Source organism: Stegastes partitus, unplaced genomic scaffold, assembly GCF_000690725.1.
Source record: "Stegastes partitus isolate 25-593 unplaced genomic scaffold, Stegastes_partitus-1.0.2 Scaffold1343, whole genome shotgun sequence".
Taxonomy (NCBI): Eukaryota; Metazoa; Chordata; class Actinopteri; family Pomacentridae; genus Stegastes; species Stegastes partitus.
Window position 1 is genome coordinate 184,329 of NW_007579074.1, and position 6,911 is coordinate 191,239.

At 49.6% G+C, this 6,911-nt stretch overlaps 1 protein-coding gene across 1 annotated transcript in view; it reads left to right on the forward strand.

Moving 5' to 3' along the window:
• LOC103369875 (glutamate receptor 1-like) overlaps nucleotides 1-6,911 on the forward strand; it is a 68,791-nt gene that overhangs the window by 812 nt on the left and 61,068 nt on the right. The gene's annotated exons all lie outside the window — the stretch shown is intronic.

Below are 6,911 nucleotides of genomic sequence, written 5' to 3' on the forward strand. Positions count from 1 at the left end.
GAGCTGCTCTCCTTCATGTCTGGGATGTTTAGCCGACTGTTTATTTATTCATCTGGTGTGATAGTAAAAGCATTTTATGAGACTTACCACTAATCTGGCAACTAAATCGTTACCAAACAACAAAACAACTTTTTAAAAAATCCAAAAAATAGATTTTTTAAAAAATCCATTTTTCATCAATCGTTTATGGGTACCATAACTTGAGCAGGTGTTTCTCAGAGTTTCCCACCAGAGCTGTGTTATTACACACCTGTACCAACATGTTGGTGAAGAAGTTGTTTGGTAACGATCTAGTTGCCAGATGTTGATATTTTTCCCTGAGCTGCTGGAGTCGACCACAGGCGGCTCACCTTCATCTCCATCAACACGTGTTCGTCTTCTGGCGCGAGGAAGTCTTAAAGAATCTCAGGTGTGTGCAGTAGGAGGCTCTGCCGGCCCAGACCAGACGGTGGAGCTGCAGGAGGCTCTTCAGTCCTTCTCCTGTGAAGCTTCAGTCAGCAGCAGACCTGCTAGAAACACCGCTAGAAGCTCCTGCACTCGTTCCAGGACAAACCTCGTCCCGTCGCTCGTCTTCTGAACCAGGAGCACTGAAGTCTGACAAACAGCCCAAAATATAAGCGTAGTGATCGGCGCTGCACTGATGATGTCTGGACCAGTCGTTTAGTTTCCTGTCAGTTGTTCAGCAGACAGGAGCAGCGTTGGTTCTGCTGCCTGTTTGATCTGCTGCCGCCACATTTAGTTCTTTCTTTCAGGGTTTCGTTCAAATGCACAAGCTGTCGACGGCCCAGCGATGAAGCTGACGCGTCCGAGTCTGGTCCATCGTTTCTGTTCAGGCGGCGCCAACGTCACATCAACATAAAGTGATGTTTTATGGCGTCGTGGCCAAATTCAGGGGGGCGCCATTTCCACGCCGTCAGACTTGTGCGGACCGTTTTACTGACGTGTAATCACCACCTGCTGTAGCCGGCTGGTCAGGTGTGTACGACCGTCCCTGTAGGAGGAGAGAGATGTCTGAGATGTCGCCGTTTGTCCAACATGGTGGATTTCCTGTTGGGTTTACAGAAACACGCTGATGGACTCTTTTGTGCGTCCCGACCTGCTACATGTGTGGACCGTTTTTTGTAGCTCTACGTGAAACGTAGCCGCGATGGGACTCTGTTGAAGTACTGTAGGGGGCGCTGTGGAGCTGGGTTGCATTTTTGAGCTTGGAGCTGGTTTTTGTTGGTGCCGACCTGCTCCATGTGCCTACCAAATGTCGTAGCTCCAGACCAAACGGGCTTCAGACAGGGGGCGCTGTGGAGCCAGTGACACGTCCAAGTCTACTCACATACCAACATTTTCTCCGGTCCTGGTGTGCGTGGCGGCTCTGGTGAGTTTTTGTCCATGTTTAGGTTCTCAAAATCTCGTTTCCTTTGGCGGAACAGTAATAATAAACCCGCGGGTTCCAACAGGGTTCTTGCTCCAGTGTGTCGGACCAGAACCCGTCGTGCAGCCGCTGATTTACAGAGAACAGCAGCAAACAGGTGTTCTGTCATCAGTTTAATCCTGAGCTGTGGTTCTGTTCTGTCTGGACCTGTGTGGTTCTGGCTGTACTGTGTGGACTCAGTGTGTCAGGTGTGCTGTTGAGAGGCCCGGTCCGCCATCATGGATCAGCTCCTGCGTCGCCTACGCTCCCCTCAGCAGACGAGGGATTGAGGGAGAACACAAGTGAAGCGAGGTCAGCTTTAAAAGAGCAGACGGCAGCAGCGAGCGGACCGGGCCCGCGGGGAGCTCGGCGCTAAATGGACCGCGGCTCCGGGGAGCCTTCAGCACAGTGTGGCGGGTTTACAGAACAATGTGCTGACCTTGTTTGGCTCTGCTCCTGCTCACACCTGAGTGTAGATCAGCAGCTGGTTGGAGGTCGACGCTGAGGAGGAACTGAGACGTACGACGGACAAACGGAGCGTCTGGCAGCTGGGCGTCAGAACAACATGCTGAAGAACCGCTGAACAGAACAGCACCTTAGGCGTAGAGAGGATGGATGTTCTGCAGGGAGAACGTGATGACTGCGAGGCGTTTAGGGAGCATCTGGAAACGGCAGCGCCTGCCAGGGAGGAGTTCTGGGGTTTGGTTTAGTTCATGCTCCACCTCCAGGAGGCGCTTTAAACTCGGCCCGTTGATGTGGATTTAGAAGGAAGCAGCTCCGCGTGTGTTTAATCTGCTTCATGTGGACGTCAGTGATAGTTTGGCTGATGAATGCAGTGAAGCTGTCCAGAGGAGCATCATCTGTATCTCCTGTCTGTCTTTTCACAGGTAGTATTATTAACCACACACGGGGAGTCGTTACAGCATCAGTAAATACTTCCACATGTCAGACAGATGTTGTACCTGAACCCCCCGTCAGCGGTTCGGTCCTCGTCTGCAGCTCCAACATCAAACCAAATCCCCACTTTGCTGCGTATTAATCAGGTTTTAGCGTCGCTCTGAGACGGGAAGCTTCCCGGCGATCCGGTTTAGTGCTCAGCAGAGCGGCCCGGTCCCTGAATGTGCTTCCAGCTCCGGATCAACAGGTGCAGTAACAAGCGCCAGCGTTTCCGCCGCATCATGCTTTATACATGCGCCGAGTCGCTCGGAGCTGCATCTGACAGAATCTGCTGCTTTGATTCGGCCTGAGCCGGGTCTGTGCGCCGCGGGAGGCGTCGGCAAGGTGAAACATCCTAATTATCAGAGACAGCCGCTACGCTGCTCCGTTAGCCCCACTTCACCTCGTTAGCAGCCCTCAGACGCTCAGCTCACGCCGTTTAAGGATTCAGCTTCCTGGCGCTCCTCCGCTGGTCTCTGACTGGCTTCTGTTGTTGTTTTGGCCCTACAATTATGAAAACAACAGTTTGCTGCGTGAACGTTATCGATCGCTGCGGTCGTTTCCAGTCCGGCCTGAGGGTGGCGCCGTCGTCTGTGTTCCGATGACACAGTCGCTTGATGCTTGGTGTTGAATCGGGTCGTTTAAAAGCAGAACCATGAAGGTGATCCAGACGGTCTACAGCCCGTTAGCTGCCTTAAGCACACCAGGACGAGGGATCAATGATTATCAGTGATCAATATTTTACACCAACACAACTCTTGTTTATCAACAGGACATGATAGCATGATGCTATTAAGGAGCTCTGTCACTCAAACGTACAGTAACAATAGGAGTGATGACATCAGAGCATCATGTGACGCTCAGACACTCTCCTCCGTTTACTGATCGATCGATTGATCGATTGATCGGTTTGTCTCCAGCAGCTCCACCTGCTGCTCCTCTGTTTTCTTTCCCAATAAGGTCCACATCTTAAAACTTTATCAACTCAGTTTCAGTTCAGTCTGTGGCTACCTGCTAACTTTGCTGCTAGCTGTTAGCGTAGCGTTAGCTGCTGGGAAAGCTGATTGGTGGAGATGTTTGTGTGCTTCTTGTTCAGTTTTCACAGGTTATGCCTCTGCCCAGTTAAACTTAATCTGACTTTAGAAAGGTAACACGACGCTCCAGCTAGCGTTAGCCACAGGCTAAGAGGCACAGCTAGCCTCTCAGTGTTAGCGTTAGCCTAGCTAGTCAGCAGAATCAATTCCAACCGCACTGAGACCAACAGGTTGATGATTCAGGTGTGTTCAGGGCGTGTCAGTGGAACGTTGTGGCGTTAATTACAGCTCAGCAACATTTTTATCTTTTATTAAAGTCACTTTATTGTCGTTGCACAGAAAACAAGACGCAGTTTAGCATCTAAGAAAAGTGCAACAGCAGCAGTGGCGTGCAGCCTCTACAGGATGGTTCATCCAGCTGCTGTGAACATATGAATACAACACAGACCAGTAGGTGGCGCTATGAGCAGCACAAACAATGTAAACAGGGTTTCTGCTCATTGAACGGAGCTCCAGTCTGATCATGTGCTCGTCTGTCTCTCTGTGTAAACAATGGCTGTCTGTGATTGGCTGTTACTGGTGATGTTCAGCCAATCAGAGGGACTAGTGGCTCTGGTTGCTCCATAACTAGTTAGTAGTTGTTTATAGTCGTCAGCGGTCTGCTTCTCAGGAGAGCTGAGGTCCGGTTATACGTTCTCTGTTGTGTGAGACACTAAAAATGAACGTTTGTTGAAACAGTGAGAGTCTGAGTGACACTTTGGTGGCTGCTGGAAACATCTGGACGTCCACAAAGACCATGTAGGAGGAAGGGTGTGGGAGGTCACAGGAGGATCTGCTCTGAGAAGATTCAGGAACACGACCGGTGAGGTGTTTGTGTCATCAGCAGCTCCGCCTTCGTAATAATAATAATTACAGGAAAAAGTCAGATTCACGTGTGAACTGTGAGAAACACAAACACATCAAACTCTGCATTCTATCAGAAAATTATTCTTTTACAACATTTGCATGTAAAATATTCTTTTTACCCCAAAACATAACAAACAGTCTTTAATAGTTTTTCTTCCATGTTTAACATGTTTTAAGATATTTGCAGTTGCTGGACAGATGACTGAGTAAATAGTCAGTCGTTGTGCAGACATCTGTCACATCTATCAGTTAAAGCTGCGTTGGTATAAACAGGAATCACTGTTTGTGTTTCAATCAGCAGAAAAACGACTTTATTTCACAGATGTTTGCCAAAATTCTCTCCGTTTTTCCAGTTTCGATGTTCCATCGTTTAATTTATTTTATTTAATTGTCAGGGTTTCTATGGGATGGTCTTCTTTGTGGTGTGTAGTTGGTGTGAAAGCAGGAGGCTGCAGGAAGCCTCGTCCTTTACTGAACAGTTAACGTGTCAACGGGCAGCGTCATGGGGAGCCTGCTGACACGGCAAAGCATCTACATCAGTTCTGTCTGGAGGAATAATCAACGCACCGCTCTGCTGAAGTAAAGCTCATCGGCTCATCCTGGACAGTGGAAGGTGGCTGAGGAGGAAACCCTGAGCTCAGAGGAGGAGACGCTGTGGAGCAGGTTTACCTCAACTGAAGGAGTCAGTAGAACCCATGTTCTGTCCTGAAGGAGAGACTCGGTCCGCTCAGTAAGACGGAGCTGCTACATCAATCTGTTTCTACATAATTCCAGATGTTTCTCCACATCTGGAATGAAGGCAGGAAGTCAGAGAAACAGCGAGGAGACTCCTGCTGCTCAGATTGAGGCCGTCGCAGGTGTTTCCTCAGAAAGTCCTCCTGTCAGAGAACATCTTGGAGATCGGGGCTCTGCTGCCCTTCACTGGAGCAGAACCTGTTCTGGAGAAACTCCTCAGGTTCAAGCACGTTCTACTGTGAACCTGAGCTGGACTTCACAGTTTGGACCCAGCAGACGGTTCCTGTTTGTTCTGAACACCAACACGTCCTCCGTCGTCGTCGTCGCTGCTGGGTTCCACAGGTCTGCAGGTGTTGTTTCCATGGAAACCTCTGTCACCACGCTCCTCTGTCTGAGCGTCATGACAACAGCTCACTGCAACGTTTAGTTTTGCTGCAATAAATCCAGCCGTGACCCGTAACGATCCAGAACCTGCTATCCGACAAGGAAAACCCAACAGAACCCATGAAAACAGCCTTAACACAGCCTTGGGTTCTGACTCCGACATGAAAGAAGGTTTTACGTTTAGTGTCGGATCATCGAGTCATGACTGCAGATGAAAAACAGGAATTTACACGTTTCTGAAATATTTAATATCTAAAAACATCCAGATGAACAGAATGCTGCTTCCTGCTAACGTTCACATCGGCACCAACATCAGAATCCAGAGCGTCTCCTGGAACTGAACGTGAGTCAAACCGATCAGAACTCCTGACTGGATGTGTCCAGATGTTCCCTGAACGCCTCACAGTGCACAGAGAAGCTCCTGGTCTCCAGCAGCTCCAGCAGCAGCTCACAGCAACACACAACACGCTGAGTCTCCCAGTCGTTCCAGTTTGTGGCCAACAGAAGGCGTCATATGGACGTCTGGGACGACCCGGTTCTGTTGGAGTGTCCTGACTTCAGGCTCAGAGGAACTGAAGTTCATGGACTGTCAGCAGGTTGAGAACGATGTGACTTTTCTGTTCCTTGCTGTAATAAATGGTGTGATTTGACTTAAAAGACAAACGTTGTGTGTTTGACACCAGCTGGCGGTTCGGTGGTTCAGAGGGATGAACATGGGGTGAGCTACTGGACTTGGATTCTGTCACCGTTCAGCTGGACATAAGAACATGATGCCTTCAGCTTGACGTGTAGATTAACGTGATCGTGGTGAAATGTCACCAAACACTTTGTTTTTAGGATGCAGTGAACAACATTGCAGGTTTGTGCTTCAGAGGGCTGAAGCTTGTTCATTAGAGACTTATCTCTGGCTGGGTTGAGCTTCCGGGCCCTCCCTGTGCTCAGGCTCTGGACCGATCCAGCTCCCGGTGCCGGTCCTTCTCCTGGTGAAAGCCTCTGAGCTCTGCTGGTCGTCCTGCTGCTCGCTGGAGGCTGAGCTCAGGACAGCAGAGTCTCACAGAGAGCTGAAGGCTGTAGCGGGATGAGCCCATAAACACACCGAGCGTCAGCCTGCAGGTCCGAGTCCGTCCCCTTCATGTCCTCGAGCTGTTCTCAGGACACTTGGTTTTTATTGTGATGATCATGTGTAATGACTCTGAAACACCAGCAGGTGGAGAGAGACGCTGCTAGTTAGCGGCTAGCTTAGCACGCTGTTAAAAAACCACCAACGTCTGGCAGAAGAATATGACGATACTGAGAACAGGAGGCTGTTCTGTGAGCTGCTCATGTTGATGCAGACTGTTGACGTTCCTACAGATCATCACAGCTGAGAAGTTCTAACCAGGAGATCTTTGCTAATCGACTAATCAATGAATCCTTTCAGCCTTAATGTGTTTGTTTGCGGTTGTTTGACGTCGTGTGGACGAGTGAGAGCAGAGACAGAAGAAGCTGAACGCTGAGCAGAGCTGTCAAAC